Here is a 17,448-nt window from a genome sequence, read left to right as displayed (position 1 = left end):
GCAGTGGTGTATGGTTTCCTGCGCCCCGTATTTCCCATATCGGGTCACCTGCTAACCCAGTAACGTAAATATCACGCCGACAACCTGTTTACATCTTTGAATGTTTCATTTATTTATCGGAATATTCATCGGAATCGGAAAATAGACGCCATTTTGGTACGATATAACCGCGTGACCAGTCCTGGACCAATGGCGTTGCGTCATTTATGTTGGAGGCGTGATGTATTTGGTTATCGATTGAAAGGATTTGTCTCGAAATAAAATTTCATGTATGAACATAAAGATTAACTTTATATCCTCATTTTTATTTCTCAAATAATGCTGAATTGTCTATTTAACATTTGATTACAATTTTATTTCAACTCACCGCAAATCTACGAATATTTACATTGTTTTGCAATGATTTTTTTTTTAAATTAATATATGTCGCCTTTTTATCAGCTATGAAACCACATTTTTAAAGTAAAACAATATTTTATAAGTCATTTCGATATCATCGCATAATAGAATGGCTAATTGAACAATCTGACTAGAAAAGTGATTGTGGGTCTAATACCTTATGCTCTATTTACTGGAACTATACAATTTGAGTGGCAATTTACGGTAGAGAATGTCTCAATTATGTTTTATTCCTTAACCATTACTACTCCATATCGTAAACTATAAGTAAAATCATCGGCAACGCGGTAAATATAACGCAAACTATCTTTTCCCTCGTAAAAATAAAGTAAAAATAAAATAAAAACGCCATTTAATCTGGGATTTTGTACCTTCTGAACGCTTTGACCCCAGTTTAGTAACTAGCTTTCTTTCAGTAATAAATAACAGAAACGATGGAGATCCGACAATAAACATTCGGATAATTACACAAATGTAAAATTCACACTTAAGAATGATCATAGTTTCGGATAAGCTTTTCCGAAATATTTTTATTTGGAGTAAGGTTACATTTGTGGCCCCATAAATGTATAATCGGCACGCAATGTGGGAACATCTGTGAAGATCTGAGGCAGTTTCCTAAAAGTTTACACTTGTCTTTAGGGTATAATGTTTTATGTGAATGGAAATTCAATAAAACAAGTCTTTAATTATTTATAACTTTAGAAAACGTATAACCTTATTGCGTTTTATTTAATATTTACCTCTTAAATTAAGTTTTAATAACACAAATAACAAAAAATAATATTAAATTGATAAAATTATTTAATATATTTCTCTCTGAATAATTGTATTTCCTTATTAATTTATGTAATGTATTAATTATACTTAAAACACAATACTCGATTTGTTTATTTCATTTATTTTATTCAGTTTGTGTATTTTATTAAATAATTTTATTTTTTCTATTATTCTGTTTATATTATTTATTTTATTTCTATAAATTAATTCAGTTGTATTTGTAAAGCTGTAATGATTTATTTGGTTTAATTATTAATTTGATACGAATTATTTTTCTTTATTTGTTTATTTATTTATCAGTTATCTTTAATAGTCAACATGCATAAAATTATGATCATTTTAATCGAATAATATTTATACTTTTCCCATCATAGTTATTTAAAAAAAGCATGCAATCAAAGAAAATCGCATTTTTTATCTAAAGAAATATTTAGCGAAAAAAATAGTCCGCTTTAAACATTATTCAGGGCTGAAACTAACACCAGCCCTCCGACTAAGTTTTCCCCTACCCTCCCACTGCGCAAATGTTAGCCATTGCGAATTTAAATAGCTTTTTCAATTGCCTATTATGTGAGGTAAATGGGAAAAGAGACGGCATGTTAAATTTGTGATAGTCCGTAAAAATGTAAATAACCTGCTATCGCCGAGACTCATGCTGAGTCGCGCGCAATGTTTACATTTTGTATCGATTCTGCCGAACTGTTTATTCAAAATGGCGGACTGCAGTAGAGAAGTACAAGTATTTAGAATATGACTTGGCGGGCATTTGTTTAGTTTTTTGGTAATTTTACCCAAGATATGGTCAGTTATACCCAAATATACTTGCTTTTAGTTTTAGAGAGCTTGAATTTCTAAATGTGCGTGTATTATTCAGTCGCGACCATATGTTTAGCAGGCTATGTACTCAATCAAACGTTATTTTATAAAAGGGTGGGGAAAGTTACGTCGTGAACACAAATGCAAAGAGTGTTGGTTGAATGATGGAAAACCATGGAATAATCAAACGAATTCGTGCTTTATATTCTGATTAACATAGCTTTGAAGGTCAGACTTCCTTTTTTCAGACATAGCGTTCTAATTTGCATAAAACTCGCGATGTATCTTAATGTCAAACGTTGAAAAAAAGTCCCGTACAGCGCATAGCCGATCGTTGAACATTAACATGTCTTATTTACAATTTAAATTACGCAAACCTTAACGTATCATATTCCAGGCCCAACTTTCTTGAACAATCTTAAGTCCATGAAAGGCACACTAGTTTTGTTTTAGTATCTTTTGTGTGCTATTTACATTCTTAAGAGTTTTTTAACTTTAATAGACAATTATCTATGATAATCACGTTAAAAAAAATCTAAATAAGTAAATCACTATTAAGTCAGAAAATTTTCTTAATGAAATAGGCTTCTTTGTTACGCTTAAGATCCTTCGAGACACACGAACCAAGACTGCATATGGATGGGTGACACAAAACATAGGGTTACATACAATACTCCACTATATAAATATCATGCAAAGTTATCTCATTAAAATATTTAATCATGGAAACTTCATGTGAGGTATGAGTTGCCTTACAAGTATCCCTTCCTACAAGGAACAACATGAATACAAGTTTTAATGACTGCCTACACCCATATGAAATTTACATGCCCACAAATTGATTTGATGACCATGATTATGTTTTTGTTTGATCCTTAGTGATTGGGACGCGGAAAGGTATGTTGTTTGTACTATGAACATATTGGTAAACATTAGCTCGATGAACGCCACCACCTTTTTCAAAACGTCAAAGTATTTTATTGTAAGACACAAATATTTATGTTATGTATACATGAACAAAAAAGTGAAGTTAAAATAGGAAATCTCATTTAGCTGACCGTTCTCAGGCGGTGACCCGTACATGTTTGTATATAAAGACATTTTGACACGTGTGTGGTATGTGTGTGTTGGTGGTACGTTGTGTGTGTCTTGTTCATTGTCTTTGGCGTTTACCCAGTACCATTAACGGGGTTTATGTTTAAACTTTTGGCTACTGAGCTTGTTTCTGTAACATTTCAAATAAGTATTGGCCCTGTAGTTTGCATTGTAGTAGTGTATAATTGCGAAGACCCTTTAAATGAGCTTGACGCCTAAGTCCAGTCATGTATATGTCTTGTTCCTACTTTACAACTAATGTTTGTTCCAGGACGGTCTTTTGACATGCCGCAAACTAGCATTTTAAAATGAAATAATACAAATGATGAAGCACTTGCCCAACAAAATGCAGCAATGACGAAAAAATGTCTTGATAACGCCTACAGACTAGGGCAACATTACTCTTCCTCAATCAAGAAGCAAGCGCATTAAAACTGCACAAAAATCGTATAAAAAGCACAAATATTTGACGGAATAAAATCACATACTTTTACTGTCTATACAACTCTTTAATGACACTTTTACATTCTATTGTAACAACGGGATACGTATATAAACATAAATGTATACACATTTACAAATTAAAAATGTATACTAGATGAACTGCCGTTTGGCTTAACCCATGAATCAGCGACATTTCAATGATTTATATTTTCATCACATTTTTAAACGTCCTTATCTGTAGCACCAAAAACATAATTATTCTTTTATCACAAATAATGATTTCGCACCTCAAAAGTTTGCCTGCGATAATTTATAAGTTACAATTTAAAGGTACCTGATAGAAGTACCATTTACCTACAGGGCTTCATACTGATTTACGATTATAATGTGTTGAAATTTAAAAGCCCAAACGTGATGTATGGGCTTTGGCTGTTGTAGCAAAGCATCGTTCTTTGAACCCATTTGGCTTGGTTGGGTTCATTTTACCGGGTGCCCAAGCCTGTGTCTTTGTCTCTGGGCCTATAAACAACTCTATGTCAAGATTCGCATCAGGGTACATTTGAGACTGGGCTTCGCTCGACCGACTGAGAAGTTGGTGCCGGTTAATGCTTAGTGCTTCGCATTGTTCTGGATTCCATTTGGACAATTTTATGTTATACCTAATTAAAATGTTGCACTATATTTTTTTAAATGCAAAGCAAATGAAAAACACATGCCATTGTAATGCTAAATTATATGAATAATTTAGTCTGTTATATAAGACTTTCTTATAACACTATAATAAATTATGTTTGATACAGATCTGGGTGCGTCATATATCGAGTACTCGCACTGGAAATGTATCAAGAGTCCTAGCTTTCATTATGTTCCATTCAGTTCAAATACTAACCGACTCAAAATAGAGTTATAACTAATGGAAAATAGTTATGGAAAGGTACTGAACCCTGTCCTCTGTTGCTGCACCCTTCAGTCCTCAGTGTGATCAGAATATGCACTCTTCTACCTGCTTTAGATAATCAAAAATAATATTGTATTTGTTGAAATTTTAAATACGTACAGACATTATACCTGTTCAAACCTTATATTTGACATTGTTCGTCAAATGTGTAATATCTAAGCTGCTCAAAGACGGATACAATATGCATTTTTCTTCCTTAGCACCCTGTCTCTTTTTTTCCCTGCCGCTTTCAAAACCGGCCAAAACCCTAAAAACACATAAACATTCCAGGAAATATGGATGACTCGGATCATTTTTCCTCTGGACCATGTTAAGTAACGTCATGGGTCTGCGATTCAGACTCACGACTCAAAATCCTTATCTGAATATCATAGTAAAATTACTATTGATAATGCAGAGACGATGAATTTGCAATGTATGTTTAAACATGCAAGTTTTACTTACATTTTCACAGATTGTGTCCAAATAATATATGAATTCTGAAGCTCAAACTCAGTGCCAGAGAGATGCATATTTTTTTTAGGTAACGGTAAATATCTACAAATGGTGCAATAAGCCATCGTTGAGAAGACAAAAAAACTATTTTCACGGAATTTGAACATGAGTACAGTTTGAGAGATGGTGTCATTATCAACAAAAGAACAAGTCGCATTATTTCCTAAGAAGATACGGTGGTAACTGACATACATTGTATATCTACAGACAAAACTAAGTGAAGGATACTGCGACTTTGCTAAAATCAAATAGACAAGCTTAATGACAAAACTGAAGAGATGAAATGCTCTTAGCTAAGGACCAACTAAAATGTTGAGAGATTAGACCATATCTTTGAATATTTAACCATTCAAAATCGACATCAATTGAAACTACAAGGGACAAACCTAGTTGTCCATACACCTCCATGAAATGTCTTACACAAACAAAACCTGTTTTGGTGTAAGAACCTTCTACTCATATGCTGTACTGAATATTCTGGAACATTGGAATACACCAAACACAGACGTCGTCATGTTTACCCTGTTGAACCGAGCGAGTGTTGATTTGTTTCACCGCTCTTTTCTCAGGGTCACTCAGGCGACGTTAACGTCGACGTATATCAGGAAATTTGGAGGGCAAAATTAACGAGCTATGAAACATGAAAAAGAAAACGTGTAAGTGCGTTTAGACCTACGTTGAGTGCTGGACAAGAAGAACAAGAGATAAGCAAATTGAATACAGAATGGATGCTATACTATACTGTTTGAAGAGCAACTGAAGTCGGCACCAACAGTACACATCCCTTTGAAACGACAAATGAAGCTTTTGATGAACCTTAAGGCTTATTGAACACGGGGACTATCAAAGGATTATGTTCAAGGTGACTGTACGTAATCGAGTACCGGGTGAATCGAACGATGATATGAATTGTGACTGTTGGTAATCATGTACCGGGTATCAAACGATGATGAAGCACAGAACGTAATCGAGTCCCGGGGCTATCCAACGATGCTGTGCAAGTCGAATGTACGAAAAGGTAGATGAGTGAGACTATTGCACTCAAGCTGTCAAACAAACATGTACATACGGAGTGCTTTTAGCAATGCAAATGCGACCAAATAATGAGGATGGACACTATACAAAAATGGAAAAACGTTTCAAACATTAACAGTGAAGATTTGTATAGGATTCATTAACATTAAGTTTTCGATGTGAATAACAACATCTTACAGACCTTTATTCTAAATTAATCCAGTGCAAGATGCTCATGCAAAACATACTCAAGTCAAGTACTAGCATTTAAAATAGAAATAACAAAATAAAAGTAAAGAAGTAAAATGCTCACACAGTATACAAAGGAATGGATGACAGCATTCTGAGCCTTCATGGCGGTAAAAATGACATACTTTTGGAAATTTATATTTCGAATACCTGTTTTAATGATAAACCATTTTTTTCGAAGAGACAGTAATAGATCAGGCCTCGTCATCGCAAATTTGAACTTTATTTTAACTTATAATTTAGCATCAATCACAAGGAAAGCTTACAAAGTAGACTCTTACCCATTACAGTGATTTAGAACCGCCATTATTCAAATACTATAGGCTATTAACATAATTGATCACCAAAATGTCCCATGTATGTGCATGTTCGTTGTATAAATTTTGTAATCAAAGTCTTTCATGGTGAACATAAAACATTCTTTGAATAACAAATTCCCCCGTGTGGCTTTTATTTCCAAGGTGTTTAAAGTGTCTGGCATGCTCAGGCATAGGTACTCTTAATTCAACTATGTAATGCACCAGTAAATTATAACCACTCCCCCCCCCCCCCCAGGTCCGGGGAATAGCGGGAACTTTGACTTTCGGTCCAGCCAAGCCCGGGTAAAATCCCCGCCCTGCGGGGACGAACTGGTGGTGAAACCCCTGCCAAATGCCCCCGCACTCAGGGACTTTAGGTAAGGCCCATTCCCCGCTATATTTGGCGGAAAGACAAAACCACCGCATTCACCCGGCACTGCGGGGCCTCCTGAAAGGTAAAAACACGGCCCATTTCCCCGGCTATCCCGGTATACCCCCGGACCGGGGGGGGGGGGGCGTGGTTACAGTTGACTGGCGATATCTTTTGGTTATCTCCCTGGTTTGGTCAAGTTATCCGAAAACCGGTTGTATAAAAATTAAGTTATCCTAACCAGCGCGTGATTCGGCTAACTTTTGGACAAAATTTAACCGACCATGTTGATCAGTGCATTGTGGGTATTTTTAGGAAGTTTTGGTTAGGTTAAAGTTGTCCAAGTTGGTTAACTTAGCCGCCGCATTTTCTGCCTTTATACAAACGGATAAACGGTTTGGATAAAATGGCCAACTTGGTTAAAGTTAACAGCAGGACAACTTTAACCAGCGGTTAAATCTAACCAACTTTTATACAATTGGCTGTAGATCTTTTGTCAGCACTCTTATACACTGGTTTCTAGACATTTACGCAAAAAATGGTTCAATCTAAGACAAACGGTAAGAAATCTTGTCAAAACGGTCAATCTGTGAGAGTACAGCTTTATGGAAAATATCGAAGTCGTTTAAAAGATGTTTCGTACAAAAAACGTTAAAATCAATCCACTGTCGATTTTATCAATCAATGTAGATAATGAGGATACATGTTGTTTTCTTTCAATACAATCGAACCACGAAAAAATCATGCCAAGCGGGAATATTTGGCTTCAGTATAAAGCAATCGGTTCTTAACATCCATCTCGAGCCAACCAGGAATTCTAGCCAAGCGAGTTCGAGCCAACGGGATTCGACTTTAGTTCTTATAGTTCAGCTTTAATTGGTTTATTTTATACTAAATTATTTTAGCTCGAACGTGGTGGCTTAAAGAATGACTCTTGAGTCCGGTTCCTCGGTAGAAACCAGTATTGTTGTCCATTGTGAGAGGCCCTGAGAAAGTACCCTTGGTGGGGCACGAGCCCATAACCTCTTTTGTCAGAGACGAACACCTATACATCTTGATCACTCCCACCCTTGGTTTAGAAGCACATTCATTTTTACTCCTTAGTGATGACCTAACTAGTGAAGTTACCATAAAGGCGGCTCAGTATTGCTACAAAACAGTGTTTAAACTCTAAAAAAAAAACCAGCACCTAGGGATCGCATGCTTGATTCCCCACCACACCACTAAGAAATACTAATCGTCTTCCGGGAGGGACGAAAAATCGGGGTCACGTATGACAGTGCTATACACTGGTGCACGTTAAAGAATCATGGTAGCTCTAACCAGGGTTACATTCTCTCTGTGACTAACAATCTTATCGGAGCCCTCGCCGAATGGGCAACGCCCAAGTGCAAGTATAAATAAGCTTAAACACCACCCCAGGGGCGCAAAGTAGAGCCCAAAAGACACTAAACGAAGGACTTAATACGTTCAAATATTGCAAATAGACCACACATGCAATAAAGTAGCTTCATCAATACCTTATCACCGCCTTAGATAGGTCTGTGAAACACGATACACAATTGTCTTATTTAGAATTCTTGCTTCTAACATCCAGACCTTGGGCAATCAATTATCGAAGCAATATTTGCAAACGCATGTAAGCCGCGAGAATTTCATGCAAAAGTCATAACTCTTCAAGTTCTTTGTACAAAAATGTACAAATTTGTCATAATTACACACAACAATTTTCTACCATGGAGAATCTGCGCAATTTTCGTTAATATCGCATAAAAGCACCACGATTACTATCAATGCCGACGCCAAACGGACCCGGCCGTCGGATGTCGAGCAAAAGCGGCTTGCGGGAGGTCTCTAGGCCAACAATATCGAGCCGCCATGTTTTATTAGCACACGACAGTAACCAAGATATATGGCCGACATAATATACATCGTCGTCTTGCCTTGTAAATCGGAATACATCAACTCCATTGTCCTACTTCGCTTCATAAACGTCGTACGGTTAAAAGCGTTTACGTTACCGTTGCAATTCGGCGGGTTTTAGTCTGAAAGGGCACCAGGTGTGTTTGGTTTGCGTTTAGATGTATTGTGTACGGTCAACGTCCGAGATATAAGGACATGACTTTTGGTAACTTTCATTCGATACCTTTGGCAATATACTTAACATTTCTATTCACTGTACTGCAACAGCCAAATTTGATATTGCTAAATGATAAACAGTGAAAACTCGCTATGTCGAAATCGTTGAGACCTCGGGAAATACTTCGAGATAACGGACATTCGAAATAACCGAACTACAAAACATGTCAAACTTAACATAGAATATTCGAAAAAAATCGATATAACTAGAACATCGAGATAATAGAGTTCGACATAACGCGTTTCGACTGTACATACATTGTGATGATGCAACTTACTGCAGTGCAGTTTGGACTAACACATTACATATAAATACAACAGGCGACCAACATGGTATTTTTTTTTTATATAAAACAAACCTTTATATCTAAACGCTTCGGCGTTGCGCTTTCGTCAGTAGACATAAAAACAGTCAAAGAAAGGAAGTGACGTCAACGTCATACACAGTTTAATGACGTCACTGTATACCCACTGCACCACAGCAGTGATAGTGTATATTGTTCACTGGATGGTGTAGGTTCTGCTAAGCACATATTTATTCATATAGTTTTTTCATTAACATTATTATGCAAGAATATCTTAAACATATATACGATAATGAGTTTAAGTCCTCGAACTACCTTTCTCGGCCCCCAAGCGTTTTCATAACATATTTGATACAGCAATATCTAACTTTGTTTTGGGAAACAACTATGCATGTACATAAAAAGCCAACGATTCGATAAAGCCTAACATATTTCATAAAAAGGTAAGTAAAGAAATAACAAGTACAAGAACGCATTTTTTGTTTAGTTTTTTTCGTTGAACAAATTCAAACATGGCAAATATACATTTTTATAATCTGCAAGGAAAGATTCATGACGAGTTAGATATGTACAGCTGACAGGAATAGTAACGAGGTCTTTCAATTAAAAAGGCATGTTTAGATTTAGAATATCAAACGGCAAAACACATATCATTATTCAAAACAAAAACCACGCAGCAAAATAAGTTAATACATGTAAATGTTTGAAGACGTAACGTTAAATAGGCTTGATGGATATATCTGGTGGGAATATGTCATGAGACAGTTAGATCAATATGCACAACTTCCAAGACCAGGTGCAACAGATTTGCAAGAGTATTTGTATCCTATCTTACTAACCCTCGAGTAGTTTCACATGCTGCACAGGGTTGGATATTTATCAGTGAAATATAAATTATATTTCACTTTTTCTATCAGTGCAAATATCAATTTGATATTTTTCACTTTTTGTAATTATACCTTGCTCTAAAGTTTGAAATCAAACGTATATGCGTGGACACTAAAATTTAACGGCGTCATTCCAAAAAGGACTTTACGATTGCACACATTTTAGCGCGCTTTTTTAAACAAAAAAACTAAAACTAACCGCAATTGTCACTGACCTCCATTTCAGGCATAAAATCAAAAGAAACATGATTAGGTTTAAATCCTAAATTGAAATACCTACGCGATCTATTTTCAGCGTAGTTAAATGTAAATAATTCTAACACTGCAGACCGTCCATATACATTCGAAATTGTTTTCGATGGAAAATGGCCGTGGTGTTCCGATTGGGATCCTTTATTTGGTGTTTGTTTGGCCTTGAACCTTATGCCTTTAAACAAGATGTTGGTTTAAGTTGAGAGTACTGGGCATCTTTCTGTAGCTCCCACTGCGTCATGACACAATCAGGCTGTAATTGGTTCGATCAGTGATTCTCCCTGTTTAGTTTCGTTTCAACACCTTAATTGGGAAATATTATGAACAACTGGTTTTGCATTTTTGCGTGGCCAACGACAATCGAGGATATTTTTTTTTAAAAACGAATGCATCAAAATAGTTTTATAGGGCATACATCAGTCAACTATATTTCCAACAAGGCTTTCTTATTAAAGTAGAGTCAGCAATAATCAGTCTCATATATACTTGGTGTTCGTATCTTTGAAAGGGCAAACGACAATCAGAATATTCAAATTTTCTGTTCTTTAATTACACCTAAATCGATTCTGACGAAGTTTTTGAGTTTATTTTAGTTTCATCTGTGTACAGCATAATACACATCTACACATAAAACATAAAGCACACAGCCATTCTTTTAAAGAATTATAAGAGACTATATAAAACATTTGTCTTGCACTTTCATTGCCTACGAATGCACCAACAGCCAACACACACAGTGGTCTACGCTGGCTTGTGTCTGCTCTATTTTCTGTAGATAGCCAAATTGAACTCAAACATATACGCAAGGTATGAGATTTACCAAATACTCTATAATGAATCACCTTTGCCAAATAGGAAAATAGATTGACTATCGTCCTTATACTTATTAATGTATTATTCGGCAATTTGCCGCACACCAAACACATCTGTTGAAAACAATTCTTTATTTTCATCCCACTTCCTAAGTGGGTCACGCCAAATTAAGCTGTCGGGAATCATAATTTATATACCTTGTTTTTTCTTGATAGATATATCATTTCCCTTTACGTGGTAGATGTAATAAACCCTGCAGTGCTTTGAGGGGCGACTCATTTCCAAATACGACTAAAATTACTTCATTTTATGGCGTTTCAGTTAAAAGAAGACAAATTTTCTTCATACAGAGGAAAAACGAATAGACAATCGGTATGACTTATTTTTTGAGATTGTTGTGTTACGTGGTAATATTTTACTTCTTTTACACAAGACGACAACTTGGGTGTTTTTATTGTGTATTATGAGCCCAAAGTCAGACTAGAGGATCATTATAAATTTCTGCTAACTTATATCACAATATAATACTTGTAATTTTCCTAAAGCGAATGACACTCTCATTAATATGATGGCTGGCATTTTGCAATATGATATGTCATAAAGTTTTTTTTCTTCTTCTTACATTCTCCAAAGGATGTCAAAAAACTGAGAAATGGGGACTGTGTGCAGTTTTAACCCCCAGGGAGGTAGATAATGTACTCCCGCTGACAGGCCGAGCCACGTGCTGAAAATGGCGACCGGATGGTCCGTGCACGAGCGGACGGACGCCAAAGTGGTTAATGTGGAATAGAAATAATTTTAAGCAAGTTTCATATTTATCTTACGATTTGACGGAGGAGTCTTATTTCAATGGCTTCGTTTGTATAATCTATAATATTCATCATTAATTCATGTTTTGCCTTTTTATACAACTAAGTCTTTGTATTAAGCGTTTCGATGGCTTACGAAGTTTGACCGCTAAAATAAGACTATTGCATGATTTTGTTAAAATATGTGACATATATGGCCCTTGTGTTGTACCTCTTCAAAAACGTATTGTTAAACACACTATCTATTTCAGACAAAAAAATATAACAACATGCGATTGAAGAAATCCCAAGCTGAAGAACTAATTGCGGTATTTAGTCGAACAAGATCTCTTTCTCGCTCTTTCTATGAACAGACTTATTACCACCGACATCGAAAGACAGACAGAAAAATCCTTTTACAGATAACAATCATCACAATAACCCCTGAGCCTCCTCTCTATAAATCTACAACGTCCAATTTACGTAGAATCATGATGGGAGACGCGGTGAAGGCCAGGGAACTCTACATAGAAAATCTCTGCTCCTAGCCTCCTGCTCCGCACTGGAGATCCAATTCGCCATACCACTAACTCTATTGATCCAACACTTCTTTTCTAGTATATTTTGTATTAGGTGCATCGATTTTCTGGTCCCCGAGATTCCTAATAAGGCCAAATAATGTGTGGTTATGGTTACGCCTTGGGGTAGGCTTTTTTAGTTATTGTGTCATCAGGCTTTATATAAAAAAGATATTTGCATCATTGGGGAATGAAGTTAAAGTTATAATCTGTATAAAGATTTAAGCCTTTTAAAGTGACACTCTTATTCAAAATCAATACAAACACATGTATAACAAACATCAATTTTGACTGATAAACCTTTAACTACTTACTAAAATAACGCATTTATGGAAAATATTAATTACTGATAACAAGATTGTAACCGTGTATTTGATAACAGAAAGCTCAAAAATATTAAATGATTGGTGAATGCTAAAAGATTTACTGTGGTCTACTGAAGTATCATAAGGTAGAAATACCGTGTTTTATGCTCAATTATTTCAAATTGAACTCGGAATCCTTTTTAAGAACCATTGTTTTCGACATGTATTCATCTTTTTTTGAATATTAAAACAATATCATCAAATGTGGTAAATCTTATTTGGGAGTGAGAGTGCATCTTTAAACATATCAAAACGCACAGTAAAATATTTAAAATCATTTTCTTTTTTGTTTTAACCAACGACTATAAAAACGGTTGAGCCTGCCTCACTTTCGTAGGTAGGGTCGGGTGACCCGAACCAGAATTTGTTGTAGGTATATCTTCTTAGAGGACTCAGTGTTGTTAAAACGCTTATAAATCTAGGAACACTTAGAAGATGTTTCGGCTATTTGACTAGTGAGTTTTGTTAGGTCATTGATGGACGTCAGAAGATAGGAAAGCGAATCTTTAGACTGAAATTGTTTAATATATCCCCCGCAAAAATGGGCGGGTAGGCGACCAATAAGTTTTATCTGGGCTTTTGGGATTTCTTTTCGCAAAGAGCTTCGCGTAATAAAAGATTAGGTCTTATCTTTCTGCAAATAAGAGCGGGCTAGACTTTCGAGATAACTAACAAATTAAGAAAATGGTAATAATGTTAGAAGAAATGATGATACTTTGTGGTGCTCTGTTGAACTTAGATGGTGTCGCCAGGCAATTTTGGAGATGGGCTTGAAATAGATAGGATTCTTCCATTGGGTGCTTTTGAAGTGGCCTTATGATATACGTTGACCTTGGTGAAATTGGCTTCCTTTTATCTGGATAGAAACAAAACTGTTTATAAATTGTATCGCGGAGACGGGATTTAGGTTTGCGTTCATTTTTGAGTACTAAAAGGGGTTTCAATCTTTACAAGAGATGGTCGTAGAATATCTTAATATGATATATATAGTTAATGAGAGTAATGACCTCAATATATTTTCTTCATTAAAAGTAAAGGTGTATTTTGTTTCGAGAAATCTTTTGTGGTCTTCGGACGAGCGGTTTTACTAGTACCCGTTTCGTTTATTTTGAAAAGAAGCCAACACTTCTTAATGTAGTTGTTGTTGTTGTTGTTGCTGCGGCTGCCGCTGCTGATGTTGTTGCTTCTACTGCTGTTGCAGTAAGTTTTGATGTTGGTGGTGGTGGTTGTGGTGTTGTTGCTGTTGCCGTTGTTGTGTGTTTTGTCATGGCAACATGTATACCAAGTTCCATTTGAATATCTTGAACGTTTTTAAGTTAGTACCAAGGCAAAGGATTTTGCACGAGACCGACGACGAGGATATGGCAATATTTCCACGCATATTTCTTCGGAAAAACAAAGCGCTTAAATGTTCATCTGCTGATTTGATTCAGTTATTTGGCAACACATCCTACAGACCGTCAAATCGCATTACGGGCATGTTTTCAGCTAAAATTACAACGTAAAACGCATAAACCTGTATGATCTTACTTAAAATCAAGACTTCAGCACAAGCATGTTCTAGATAAACGATATATTCGTTGAATTTTAATTCTAGACCTGCTTAGGGCGATGGCCAACATGACGAGTGCCTGGAATACGCATCAACTGTTAGAGAGGATGTAGTTGAAGACAAGGTATGTAACTGCATTGCCGTAAATACATAATAATAACGTTCTTTGCAATATTCTGTTGTTTTATTTCCGTGCTGCTACTGCTGTTGGTGCTGCTGCTGCTGCTGCTGCTGCTGATGATGATGATGATGATGGTGATGGTGATTGAGGTGGAAGTGGTTTTGGTGGTGGTGGTTTTGGTGGTGGTGGTGGTGGTGGTGGTGGTGGTGGTGGTGGCGATGACGATGATGATGATGATGATGATGATGATGATGATGATGATGATGGTGGTGATGATGATGATGATGATGATGATGATGATGATGATGATGATGATGATGATGATGATGATGATGATGATGATGATGATAATGATGATGACGAACATACAATTTTATCTGAGTCTGTATAAATACATATAACACTAGTTTATCATACCCGTCATCCGGGTATTCCCGCCCTGCAAAGATCTGATAAGCATCGAAACGAACTATCAATGCCCGTTGGCGCGAGTGTCGCCATCTTTTACGACCAAGTACTGAAATGTTAGGGATAGCTGGCTAATTTTTAGGCCATAAATGTAACCTTTGTTTACGTGTTGTAGGTTTGGATTGGCACTATATGTGTGTTGGCATCAATCATATAGTTTCCCTGGAATCTGTCTAATGTTTGATATTAAAACTAGGGCAGGTCTGACTAACGTCAAGAAAAATCGTGCATTAGAAATGTGGCTCGTTAATGGTTCGAGATATACAGAAATGGTGTAACTAGATATGAAATATACGATATATAATAACCATATGCGATAGGCAGTAGTTGAAACAGTAGCGGCAGAAGGAGCAGATATAGCAGCAGAAGCAGCTGTAGCAGTAGAAGTAGCAGTAAAAGCAGCAGAAGCAGATGTAGCAGTGGCAGTAAGAGCAGCAGAAACAGCTGAAGTAGTAGAAGTAGCAGCAGAGGCAGCTGTAGCAGTAGCAGTAATAGCAATAGAACCAGTTGTAGCAGTAGCAGTAATAGCAGCAGAAGTAGCTGTAGCAGTAGCAGTATTAGCAGCAGAATAACATTGCTGTACAGTATAAAGCAAAACAAAAAATACATACCGAGGAGAATCACGTGACTGTAGAAACATTTGAAGTATGTTGTTGTTGTTTTTTATTGATACAATTATAGGTGATGATGATTTGTGTCAATATCAAATTGTAACGATGATTGTTTACTCTGCCTATTTTTGTTTTTATTACCCCAGTAAAATTGATGAAATACACGTCACTTTTCCGTTTTTTTCAAGTTCTCCGAACGCGGATTTAGGTTAGTTTCATAATAAAGGGCCTGTTCACATATAAATTGTAATATGAGCGATAAACTCAAGCCAATAAAATGTATAATTAAAGTTCGCAAAACTGGTCTGTCGGCAGTATTTAGGTCTGTATGTCTGATTTTGATGTATTATATCAATTCACATAAAGCTGGCAAATTTCAGCGACATGTCGAGGGTAGTCTAATATTGCCTGATAAAATGTTAACACAACCCTGAGCCTCTGTTGTTTTACAATTGTTGCTCAATTTAACGACGTGACACGCATTTTATTAGGTTAGTTCAAAGTAAATCATATTCCTGGAATGGGTTGCATGTTTATTATGTGCAAAGTATATATAAAAAAACAAAAGTATGATACATTATAAAGCAAAAAATATGTAAACATAAATTACACCTTCGCTTACTGCGAAGATAGAACAAATTGTTTTGTACAAATTCTGTTAGAGATAATAATTATACACTTCTCTGGTAATACGGTAACCATTTATATGTCGTAAATACTTCATACTTTGTTATAACTAATGCCTGATTAAGTATGGGAGGATTGTGAGTTTAGTTTGGTTTTATTTTTAATTAACATCTGTAGGTATTTCCAGTTGCCTTTGATGTGGCGGCGTTTATGATCTGGTCATTAAGGCGGTCAGTCTAATTATCGTGAATGAGTTGACACATATTTGGAATGATAAATCAAATTTTTAACCTTGTGGTGATCATATATATGTGTGTGGATGTCTGAATATCATGAAAAACACATATATGGCACATACTTATTATCATTTTTAATTACAAACTGAATATAGGTATATCATGTGTTATAATATGTAATATATTGCGTGTAATATAATGTGATCCATCGTGCGATATAGTTTGTACCATATTGAGCGATATATTATCTGATATATTCTGTGTTAATTAATTTATTCATTAGTGAAAGAAAGAAAAAAGAATAACCTTTATCTACAAAATAAATTAAAATCACATATACGAAAATCAACAGCAGCAGCAGTAGAAGTAACAGTAGCAGCATAGCACCAGCAGTAGAAGCAGCTGTAGCAGTAGCAGTAATATCATTTTAAAAATTTAAATACTGTAGTTTTATTTCAATAAAATGTCATACACTCTATTTTAATAATCAATCGAATCGCCCGTCTGAATTACACTTTAGATAATAATTATTTGACTTTTATTTTTACTGTTATTATACTCAATTGATCAGTGCTAAAAAATGAAGAATAGGTTTTATCATTATAAAAATAAAATAAATTATTTTAGGTAATTTATGATGAGTATATAAACTCAATGATTATGCAATAGATAATTTCAGTTTTCTTAATGTATTTATATATAATATATCCTCTCAAAGACAAAGAGCCATAACTAATAAAAATGTTTAAACTCTCCCTTACTTATTTTAAAAGTTTATTTTATTGTA

This window comes from Mya arenaria, chromosome 5 (assembly GCF_026914265.1).
Source record: "Mya arenaria isolate MELC-2E11 chromosome 5, ASM2691426v1".
Classification (NCBI taxonomy): Eukaryota; Metazoa; Mollusca; class Bivalvia; order Myida; family Myidae; genus Mya; species Mya arenaria.
The sequence above is the reverse complement of the archived record's forward strand: the minus strand, read 5'-3'. Positions refer to the sequence as shown.